Source organism: Orcinus orca, chromosome X (genome assembly GCF_937001465.1).
Source record: "Orcinus orca chromosome X, mOrcOrc1.1, whole genome shotgun sequence".
Lineage (NCBI taxonomy): Eukaryota > Metazoa > Chordata > Mammalia > Artiodactyla > Delphinidae > Orcinus > Orcinus orca.
Genome location: NC_064580.1, coordinates 30043038 through 30055202, shown reverse-complemented (window position 1 = coordinate 30055202; position 12165 = coordinate 30043038). Strand labels below are relative to the sequence as shown.

At 37.8% G+C, this 12165-nt stretch overlaps 1 protein-coding gene and 1 non-coding gene across 2 annotated transcripts in view; one reads left to right on the top strand and one right to left on the bottom strand.

Annotated features, from left to right (window-relative positions):
- DMD (dystrophin) overlaps positions 1-12165 on the top strand; it is a 2251544-nt gene that overhangs the window by 320654 nt on the left and 1918725 nt on the right. The window lies entirely within an intron of this gene.
- Positions 519-591, bottom strand: TRNAW-CCA (transfer RNA tryptophan (anticodon CCA)). The gene has a single exon. It is a non-coding gene; the product is annotated as a tRNA-Trp (tRNA).

Here is a 12165-nt window from a genome sequence, read left to right as displayed (position 1 = left end):
TAAACAAAAATGATACAGTTACTTGTAGACAAGCTTTAAAAAATAGTTTTGATTTGTCTAACTTGGTGTAATAATACAAATATTAAGAGTATAATAATATAAGTTTAACCAACTGGGCATGATTATAGAAATGATCATAGGAATAACAGTCGTTATTCCTGTGGTTGATGAGTGCTAAGTGTTTGGCATTATGCTCAGTATATCACATCTGTTATTTCACTTTTTCCCTTATAATAACACTGGGATGCTACATTATCTCCATTTTACAGATAGAGAAAGTGAGTCATGGAGAAGGAAAGTTACAATTTATAAAAGCTATAATACTTCAGAGTTTCTTTTTTATTGTTTGCTAAAGGAAAGCTAGATGTTCCTTGGACATTTTTTTTAAAAAAATATTTATTTATTTACTTTGGCTGTGCTGGGTCTTAGTTGTGGCACGCGGAATCTTCGTTGCAGCATGTGGGATCTTTTAGTTGCGGTACTCAAGCTCTTAGTTGCAGCATGCATGTGGGATTTGGTTCCCTGACCAGGGATTGAACCTGGGCCCTCTGCATTGGGAGCATGGAGTCTTACCCACTGGACCACCAGGGAAGTCCCCCTTGCGCATATTTTTATACTTATATATAACAATATTACTTTTACATTTCCAGCACCTTCAACAATGTAAAGCAAATAAGTGATGCCTTTTGGGGAGAAGACAGTTCTGTAGTCAGGTCCACACATGAAGTGTTTGACCTTTGTAGGTTTCAACAATCAATCAGAAAGAGCTATTTTTCTTGCTTTGGCATCTGCCTTCCTTGGCAAGTCCACCAGCTGTGGTGTTGGCAACTTCATGACTATGACTCCTCTGGTTTTTCCACAGTGACTGGCTGGAGCTCATCTCCCTGGGCTGTCCTATTATCTTTAAAATTATTTCCTCTACTTAAATCAGAAGAGTATAATAGAAATGGTGAATTTTCCTGACATTTGCCAAAGATGTTAGAAATTTGTTAAGATTCTTCAGGAGTAAACTTTGGATTCTAATATATTTTCCTATTATAAATAGATTCATGTGTTATGGTAGGCATGCAGGAATGAATGCCATCATTTATGGCAATAAAATAAAACTATACCAAACTATTAATTGTAGCAAGTAATACTTTTAATCATTTTCCCTTTTAATCAAAATTTGGTTGAGTTATAGAGTACATTGTAAACAATAAAACACATCTAATGTCAAAAAAATTAGGAAATGCTGTCTTGTTCTCGGGGAGGGGGGGAACACCATAATTATGTATATGTGAGTCACATTATGTAACGCCCTAAAATTATCCAAATTATCTATATTTTTTATAGCTGACCATGTGTGCATACACACTAAAGCATATACACATAAGCATTTTGTATAGCCACACGTACAGTGTAAGAATATCTTCTTATGCAGATGTGGAGCTTAGGATCTCTTTATCAATGTAAGATAGAAACTGTTAAAGCATGAAAATGAAATTAAGCATACTTCCTTCATTCACTTATCACTAGTTTTCAGAATTAGTTGCCCTATGGGTACCTTTTTAATTATATTGCACATCTTGCAATTAAATATTGGGAGGTTGAAAATTAAGTGACAGTTCTAATGTTTTCGGTGGAAGACCTGAAGCTATGCTATTAAAAAGCTAGTAAAGGAAAGGGGAAGGATGTTTCTTTATCCAGAAGTTAATAATTCAAGCCGTACACTGCATAACTGCTAACAAGGGTGATACAAGCAGTACTTAAAAGGTTTCCAGTGAGAAGCAGTCCCTTATGTTAAAGTAGATTTAAAGTGCTACCTCCTTTAGTCATACAAATTCTAGTGAAGAATGATTTATGTTTTATGAGTAGAAATAATAGTTAATATTTACTGAAGTGCTTCCCATATGCCTGGCACTGACCTAAGGGTTTCACATATTTTAGCACATAACCACCCTAGGAAGTAGGGTCTACTGTTAGTTCAGTTCTTATACACAGGGAAACTAAAGCACAGAGGTTAAATAAGTTGCCCACAGTCACACTGCCTATGGGCCTCTAGTGATCAATTATGACTCAGAACCATCCTATTTAATAGTTTGAAATTTTCTTGAGCTGGCAGGGAAGGAATACTTCCAGTTTAAAATTGAAAAAAAAAAAAAAAAAAAGAGCTTCAGGCAGAAAAGATGCCTCAAAGATCAGCTCATGTACGTAATGTCTATTCAGATAGGTTAGTAAGTGGCTGATAAGGTCATATCATGCAGCGTTCTTCTAAAATAATATTGCTCTGAGTTTAACTAGCTTTGAGTAAACACGAAGTGGGCTGATTGTCAATTATTTCGTGAATAAAATAAATATAACATCCAGTGAAATTCAAATATAGAGGGGAAAATCAAAATTGACTTTTTAAAAAATTGACATTTTTACTAAGATAATTATAGATACACATGAGTTATAAGAAATAACCCAGGGAGACCCTGTGTACACTTTACTCAGTTCCCCCCAATGGTAACATCTTGCGAAACAGTCATACAATGTCACAACCAGAATATTGACATTGATACAATCCACCAATTCTATTCAGATTTTCTGAGTGCTCACATATGTGTTTATGTGTGTGCTTGTGTGTGTGTGTGCATATATTTAATTCTGTGCAGCTTTATCACATGTGTCAGTATCTGTAGATGTGAGGAAGTGCAAGCCCAACAGGGATGGAGAGCACTTCCCCTGGTCACTATTATTGGCGGGTATCAGGATTGTATCTGCCCACTGTGTCCAAGATGGAGTCAAGCTTGCCTGATGTCTCAGGGACTCCTGTTGCATCTGAGGGAAGAATGAGCCTGTCTGGGCTGCCTTCTAATGCTAGTTGGGGGTTGTGAAATGCCGAGTTTGGGCCACCTTACTCTATTGGGTAAGGCGATGCAGGTCACTCAGCTGCTTCTCTAGTCCCAGCATCCCGAACCTCCCTCATCTTCTTACCACCTTGGTTGCTTCTTGCATTATTACCAGCGCTGATTGTAATGTTAGTGGGAAGTAGCAGGGAGAAATGGATCTAAGCCATTTAATCTTGACAGAAGTACCCAAATTAACTTTTTCATGAGTAGAGTGTTTAACTGTGTACCTTGTGAATAATCTCAGTAATCTTTCTACTGCTATATAATTTAAAATTTTAATGTGCAGATGTAATAAAAATTATTTAATTTAATAAATACTGGATTCCAACGAATGCTTTTCCTGGAATGAATGAGAAAGGACCTATTCTAATTTCCACTAGATATTTTAATAGGGTGGGGAGAACCCAGTTTCATTTTCAAATATCTGTAAAAAGTCACTATTTCTTATCAGTTAGCTACTTTAATTATAAAATCAATCGTTATTAATGGTAGTTGATGTTTAGTGCCTTGGTGCCAGGGTGATACATGTTATAGAGACATAATGACAATTTATCTTTCCTATGAGAGGGAATAAAATTTCTGCCTTACCATGAATATTTTTAATTGAAGAGTGATCTACAGAAGAGTCCACTTTCTCTTCATGACATTTAAAAAATATTTCTCCTCTTTAACTGCTTTTAATCAACTCTGGGTTCACTAATGGTAGGCTGAATTCACTAAGATTTGTCATATCGGTATCTGAGAACATCTCAGAAATTGTTAAATGATTCCTTTTCTACATTTTTGGGGGGGTTTTGGTTTGCTTTGGGGGACATGTATTGAGGAGATTATCCCTCTCTCTCTACACACACACACACACACACACAGACACACATTCACACTAATATATACATATATAACTATATATACATATATATGCATTATTTTCCAATGATGTTTTAGAAATCATTGAAACATTAATTTTATAGGTTACTGCAACATTTTATAGTTCTTAGGAATAGTATGGTATTTTGAAACATTTAACTATAATAATAAAAATAATCCATTGTAATTGATTTACTTATAAAATGTTTCTAAAAATGTGATGTGTTGATACCTGAGATTTTGTATTACCCTTGCTGTAAATGTTTGGAGAATTAATATTAGTAAGGTTGTTATCAGTATAGTTTTCTAGTACAGTGCTCATTATCTAGAAATTCAGTATCAGAGATAGGATATTTCATAATACCTAAACCTCATTTAGAGATAGATAAACATACCAGTGAACGTGGCTATGATTATGAGCCACGTAAAATTAAAATTTCTGCAAACACATTCAGATAATAATGCTTACCTTAACCTTGGCTTGAGAAAAGACTGATTGGATAATCATCAGTCAATTTTAATATCAGAGTTAAAGGACAGGAAGCAAATAATATGGACAGTACAAGAAAAATGACAGAAACAGGGGGCTTATGCTGAGAAATAGAAATTATAATTAGCAAACTATTCGGAATATCAAAAATCAGACAGAATAGTTTAATGTATATGCAGTTACATACATTATAATGTATATAATATATGGGCCCTCTTTTCATCTTGCTTCAGCTATCCACTTGTGGAGGGAACTATACTGGTGGAATATTACTGCCCTTTTGCCCTATCTCTTCATGCACTCCACTTCTTAGCAGGAGTGGGGAATTCCCTGGCGGTCAAGTGATTAGGACTCCGTGCTTACACTGCAGGGGGCACGGGTTCAATCACTGGTCGGGGAGCTAAGATTCCACATGCTACGTGGTGTGGCCAAAAAGAAAAAAAAACAACAACGCAGGAGTGAACTGTCTGGCTGGAATTTTTGGAGGAGGAATTGAGTATGTGTGGCTCAGCACCTTTTACTTTGGGGCTCTGTCTCTCCATCGTGTAAATTGTATAGCGGTATCTGACATGGGAAAAGGTCAGCTGTTATTTAATGGATGTCACTAGGTAAATTATCACCAAGCATACATAGCAAGAAGGCTTAGGCCATGCTCACTGATATCAACTTTCTCATTGATAAAGGAGATATTTTCATCTGTATCTGTCTGACTCTCTGTGTCTCTGACTTATTTAATTATGAACCTGAGTGAGGAAAATAAATTTGTTTTTAATCCTCTTATACCCCATCTATAAGTAATATGAAGACACGGTCAATTTTTAAGCAGAGAAATGAGGTGGAAAAAGTGATGATTAGGAAAAATTGTTTGCTTGTACCATGATGGATGATGTTGGAGTGGGCTGGAGATGAGGATTAAGGAAATCAGTTTGGAGGCCACTTCAGTAATCCTGGTGGTGGAGACTAGGCTAGTTGATTGGGAGTAGAAAAGTAAAGACATTTGAAGGGAATAAACCTTTTTATATGAAGTCCAGTGATGTTCATTTGTGCGCAAAGTCTCCCTTTGTCTATCCTACTGTACTTTATACATCCACCCTTAACTCCCTGCACTCCATTTTCAATATGGCAAATAGAATAAATGTTTTTTACAAGATTTATTCGACTGTTGCTTACAACTCTTTAATAGCTGTCTATTACTATAAAGTGAATGTTTCAATACTTAATATGCGCTACGGAGCCCTACCTTTTGCTAGCCTTCCCTCTGATTTTCTACCCATCTCCACCTCCCTCTCTAAATTCCAGTGATACCAATCTTCTTTAAAGACACTGGAGTATTCTTAGACTCCTTTTCATCCTTCAGGTCAGAGTTTAATGTTTCTTCCTTGGGGAACTTTCTAAAGGACCCCAACCAATCCTCAGGTCCTGTATGAGCTCACTTCTCCCATTATACATCCTCTGAGTATCCCAACACCCAGCACAACTGCAGTATACTATTTGTCAGCTAAAGGCATGAGACTTCTGTGAAGTTTCCGATTACTCCTTGTGTTTGTAGTTGTGTTTCATCTCCCCTCTGTGTTTGTTTGTTTGTTTGTTTTTGGCCACACCGCATGGGTTGTGGGATCTTAGTTCCCCGACCAGGCACTGAACCCAGGCCCTTGGCAGGGAGAGCATGGGGTCCTAACCACTGGACCATCAGGGAATTCCCTCCTCTGTGTTCTTTTTCAACCAGATCCCATCTCTATCTTTCAGCATTTCCACAAATATCCTGGTCCTTCTGCTTGTTCTCATTCTTGTTTTCCATGCTGATTATAATTTTATTCTTTTAGCACCTGAATACCTTCTGTCATTTCAATGGAATTTTAGATAAAGTGGGAAAAAGTGTAAGTGCCAAATTGGTTGCCATGAACCAAAAAAAAAAAAAAAAAATTAAATACAACTGACTAGGTCATCAGACTGAATTTTTATTAGTATGGAAAATGCTTTGGTAATACCACTGGGTCATGTTAAACAAATTAGGCTTCAGGAACATGGATAAATTAAGCTTTAGCCACTCTCCAGGGTAACTCGAAGCCTAGAAAATAAGTGGTTGGTACATTTGTTCTCTTATTGGAGTTCACAGATAATTTACTTATTTTGGTAAAGCCAACTCCGCCAAGGGAAAGCAGAACATTTCTATCACAAACTTATAATGGCGATGAAAAATAAGCCTACAATAATATGTAGGAGTTGGAACTCACATACTGGTAATTGGTTTTGTACAAAATTAAGAATAATCCCTGAGAATATATAAATTCTAATGGCTTTGTTTTGGCTTTGTTTTAGAGTTTTGTCCACTCTAAAATATCTGTCTGGGAGAAATAATTTTCTAAATGTAGTCTACCAGTACTTCTAGTAAGACTTTCTCCATGAGGCTGTCCAAAACATTGACTCTCTTGGCCATAGTGATAAGTTCTTCATGTGTTGCATATTTGCAGACTATCAGTGGAAAGAACTTGAGTGGCAGCGGTTGGAAATTTTCCAACAAAGAAAATAGAATAGTCTCTATCACCGTATTAAAAAATTGTACAGAGAGTTTGCTATTTTAGGGTGAAAACATGAGTTTCTTATTCACTTGGTATTTCCTGAGATAAAGGTAGAAATAGAATTGGAAAATATTTTATAAAAATCTTAAAAGATAGGGACTTCCCTGGCAGTCCAGTGATTAAGACTCTGCGCTTCCACTGCAGGGAACATGGGTTTGATCCCTGGTCAGGGAACTAAGTTCCTGCATGCTGCATGGAGTGGCCACAAAAAAAAAAAAAGTCTGAAAAGATAAGGCATTTCTCTTAAAGGAAGTTACTAAACAAGGCAACTATCGAGCAAAAGTGGGGTTGTATCCCTTCCTGCCTTAGCACAGAAAACTGGCACTGCAGGGCTTACAATTGCCCCGAAGCTCTTCAAAGATAATTGTGCTCCTACTGCTTTTCTCTGTATAATAGACTCTTCCTGCCCTGTAGCAGCCTTCCCGGTCTGTGAACACCATGGGATTTGACCCTTTGAAGACTTTTCTTTTGAAGGAGTTTGTCCTGTTTGTCCAGGTTTTACCCGGTAAAGGTCAACTATAACTGGTAATAGTTTTGTCGATGTTTCCATACCTTGGGACAAAGTTCCTTATTTGCTCCGTATTTTCTCTCTAGTTTTACTTCACATTTTAAGGATTAAAAAAAAAAAATCTTTCTATATTTTTGCCAGGTGTGATAATTCATTTTTCCTTTGGTTTTGATACTTGCAAAATACAAGTGGATAGACCAGCTAAATATTTGGCCATTATTACGCTGAGTGGAATAGGAACTAATCAGCTAATCATATCTTGTCCTAGTTGGTACTCTCTTCCCTCATTCCCTCCCCACACTGGTATGCACATGCCTTTATACTGATTTCTTTTTTTTTTTTTTTCTCTTTCTTCAAATTATCCTGGATTGGAGTCAGTCTTGTATTTGGTTTCCAATTGTGAAGGAAAACCCTTCAGTGGTTTGGTCCTACAATTATAGCTGATCCATTTCTTTGGACCCAAGTTGGCCAAAGTCTCAGAATAGAAACATGAAAGGATAGGAACATTTACATGTAAAAACCATCTTTCCATCACTTGTACATACCACCTTACTCTCTCAATAAGTATACATCATCCCTTTTAAAAACTCCTTTCCCTATGTATTGTATAGGTTTCAACCCTATAAGATCAAACACCCCTTTTTGTAAAATATATTTTATAATATTCCCATTACCATCCTCAAAGGAAATTTACCAATAATGTAACTTATCTATATATAACTTCAAAAAAATTGCTGAATAAAGAATGGATTGAAAGGAAAATTTATTGTAAAATAATTTCTATATTGATCACCAGTAATTCATTATCCAATATATAAATAAGCAGGCTATATAATGCTCGTGTTAAATGTAGTACCTGTGCCTGGAATCACCAGGAATAGACTGCTATAAATGCTGACTAATGCAGGAATGTGGTATTAATGATTAAAGTGTCATGAGCTGTATTGCGTACAGTAATGGTGTTTTCCTTTGTGCTTAACAACTTTTGGTAAAGTTCTGAATAAAAAAGTACAAATTTTCCCTTTATTTGCATGCTAGTTGCTTTCTTGGAAAATTCTTGTATATTTAAAATGTGAAAAAAATATTCATACTTTGCATTTATATGTAAAATGGAGCTAAGGTCCTAAGTTCACATAATTATAAACAGGTTGTCACCTACTTTTCAAAAGCTATGCAAGCATGAAGCAATTATTTGTTTTGTTGGACTGTTCTGCATGGTACCAGTTGTCTAGTGCCCTTGGCACATCTCTCCCTTCCATACGAAGATTTAAAATGTTTTCATATATTTCCTACATGTACTCTAGAGCAGGGGGCTCCAACCCCTAGACTGCGGACCAGTAGCGGTCTGCAGCCTGTTAGGAACCGGGCCGCACAGCAGGAGGTGAGCGGTGGGTGAGCGAGCAAAGCTTCATTCTGCAGCTCCCCATTGCTCACATAACTGCCTGAACCACCCCCCCCATCCCCCCCATCTGTGGAAAAATTGTCTTCCATGAAACCAGTCCCTGGTGCCAAAAAGGTTGGGAACCGCTGCTCTAGAGGGTGGTAGTTCACCAGTTGAGAAGAACTGCAGATGGGGATTGTATTTTTAGATGCAAGTGACAGAAGCTAGGACAAGACAAACTATTTAACCAAAAAGCAGATTTTGGTTTTCATGTGATGAAGTCTGAAGGAAAGCAGTCTAAGGGAAGAAAGTGGCTTTATGATGTCAGCAACTCAGACTCCTTCTGTCTTTTTGCTCTTTCACTCATAATATCTTACTCTCACTCTCATGCTTGTCAATTCCCGGTTGCAAGATGATGGTGTCAGTACCTTCAACCTTACATCCACATTCCAGGGAAGACAAAGAAAAAAGTGTAGAGGAGGAAAAATAATTTCCCTCTACCTTTCTAGGGTCTTGGCTAAGACCCACACTCTAATAAAAGACAGATTAACAGGAGAAAAATAAACATAAATTTAATAACATGTATACTTCCTGTATACTTGGGAGAGACCCAGGAAAACTGAGCTGAAATGGCCCAAGTCTCCACCATAAGTAACATCTCCAGCTAAAGACAAAAGAAGATGTTAGGGTAGATAGGAGGCCAGTTATGGGAGGTGACCAGGAAAAGCACAATAAACATGGGTAAGATTGTTATGCAGATTTAAGTCTGTTGCCTTCTCCATTGATAAGAGTTTCTAGAGATTTAGTCATCTCACTCTTCCTGGTCCAGAGAGGGTGACACTTACGAATAGAGATTTTTCCTTAGAAATGTAAATGTCTCTTTCAGAAGGGTAACTTCTACTCAGGTTATGATATTCCTTTGCTGATTCATAAAAATAATCAGCTCGAGCTAATCCTTATGCTAAGGAGGCATATGCTGGGTTGGCAGATTCTGCTCCCTTTCAGAAGTAAGAATAAGAAAGGGGCAGCATATCTCAGTAAAGCTGGGGAAAAAAAGAAAGTGAGGGGCAACATCTATATCAGGAAAACAACTTTCCCCAAAATCCTGTGCAGTCTTCCTCTCACCTGGTCACAAGGCCACTGCTGGCTTCCTGGGAGGCTAGAAATGAGGTTGTTGTTTTAGCTAGACGCACTACCACTAAACAAAACTAGAATTTTGTTAAAAAGTAAGAAGGGTAGAATAGGTATTGGTAAACAACAAGCAATATCTGCCTCTCCTGCAATCAGGAAGAATTGCCAAAAAAATAAATATTTCAAGATCTATATAAGTAGTTTTGCTGTTGATTCCTAAATATTCTAGATAAGATTTTTAGGCAATTGTGGTGTCAATTTCAAAGACTTTAATAATGGTTCTTGAAAGTGGTCACATCGACCTAATACTTGCAGTACTCATCTTTCCTATCTTCCATCTGTACTACCCCATGCAGGTAAATTTTTTATCTTATTTTCCAAATAAAGTCATTAGTACACGATAACATTTTGCCTGAAGTTGACATAAAACTAAGAGAAATTATTGTCTCAAAAACAAGACTAGGCTAAGACAAAAGGAAGGAATTCTTTTGTAAACCATACATTTTGACCCAGAAGAGCTATTTCACACCCTTCCTCCTGGTAGCAAACAATGAGGGAAACAAATGCTTACCATCTGCCCATTAAAACCTGTTCAATCACTGGGGAATTGGAAGTGCTGCCTCTGTTTGTTGTTAAGCCTAAAATTTAAAAAAAGACTCAGGATACGTAAGCAGGGTTGATTCTAACACTAAAATGAAACAAAAACAAATAAACGCGGAGCAAGCTGCTTCCCAAAAGCCACAGAACAACAAAAAGAGCTGTAAACTTCTTCAGAAGATTTCAAGGGAAAAACAAAAATGTGTTTCTTCAGAAATGGGATATCCCAGGGACTTGTTATAACAGTTTTTTTTGTTTTTTTGCGGTACGTTGGCCTCTCACTGCTGTGGCCTCTCCCATTGCGGAGCACAGGCTCCGGACGCACAGGCTCAGCGGCCATGGCTCACGGGCCCAGCCGCTCCGTGGCATGTGGGATCTTCCCGGACCAGGGCATGAACCCACGTCCCCTGCATCGGCAGGCGGACTCTCAACCACTGCGCCACCAGGGAAGCCCGTTATAACAGTTTTATGGAGATATAATTCACATACCATAAAATCCACCCTTTTTAAACGTACAATTCGAGGGGTTTTAGTATATTCGTATAGTTGTGCAACTATCACCACTGCCTAATTTTAGTATATTTTCATCATCCCCAAAAGAAACTCCATGCCCATTAACAGTCATTCCCCGTTCCTCCCTCCCCATAGCCTCTGGCGACGACTAGTCTATGTTCTGTCTCTATGAATTTGCCTATCATGGACATTTAATATAAATGTAATCATACTATATGTGGCCTTTAGTGCCTGACTTCTTTCCTTTAGCATGGAATAAAATTTTTTCTCTACCCAGCTAGGTTCTTTTGTCTGGCATATTAATAAAATTGACATAATACAGATTAACAGGGGAAAAACAAATTTAATTATGTATGTATGGGAGCCCCACAAAGACAATGAGAGACTCCCCAACAGTTAGGCAGTTGAGGCTTATATGCCATTCTGAGCTAAGAAGAGGGTAGGGATCTGGGGCTACAGTGGGGAGGGAGACAATTCACAGAAAGATAGGAAGAGCAAATATTTGGTAAACAAATGTTTGCTATGCCATGCAGAGGCAATGGGACACAAAGAGGACTTTGAACAAACCGACCCTGCCAGGCTCCCCTAAGCTTACCATACTTAGCCCATAGTCTTTGTAGTTATATCTAGTGACAGCTCTCTCCATGGACCAGGCCCTCTATGTAAATTACTTTATGTAGTTGAAGGGAAGGTAAAACACTCTTGCTAAGTTTGGGGCCTCCATCTCTTTAGCTTAGAATAATCCACATGCCAAAGTGGCACTTTCTGGGGAGTCTCATTCTGAACCTGTTCACTTCCACCTTTGAAACTTCCCCAAGAAGTTTCATACTCTAGAAGTTGAGTTGGTAGGTTGTTCTATCTCATTGTACTAATCTCTTAGTCCTGAGAATAGGTCAGTTCAGTTAAACAATTGTGTCTCATTTCAGGGGATGAGACAGTTAAGAGTGTCTCATTTCAGGGGGTGAGACGGGGGCTCCCACAGTTAAGCCTATAGTGCAAGCAATCAGATACTTAATAAGATACATTTCTATAGACTCCAAAGAAAAACAGAAGTTAATATTGGAGCAGATTATAATCCCAGTTTCTGAGTTCTCAAGGCATCCCATTGAGAGGATTTCTAAATGTCTGGCTCAAAGCATCTTCAGATGAAGTGAGGGCAGGCAGTGGCAATCTAATAGATTTTCCTAGTTTGCAGTTTGAATGTCTCTGCTGATCTTTCTGAGTGG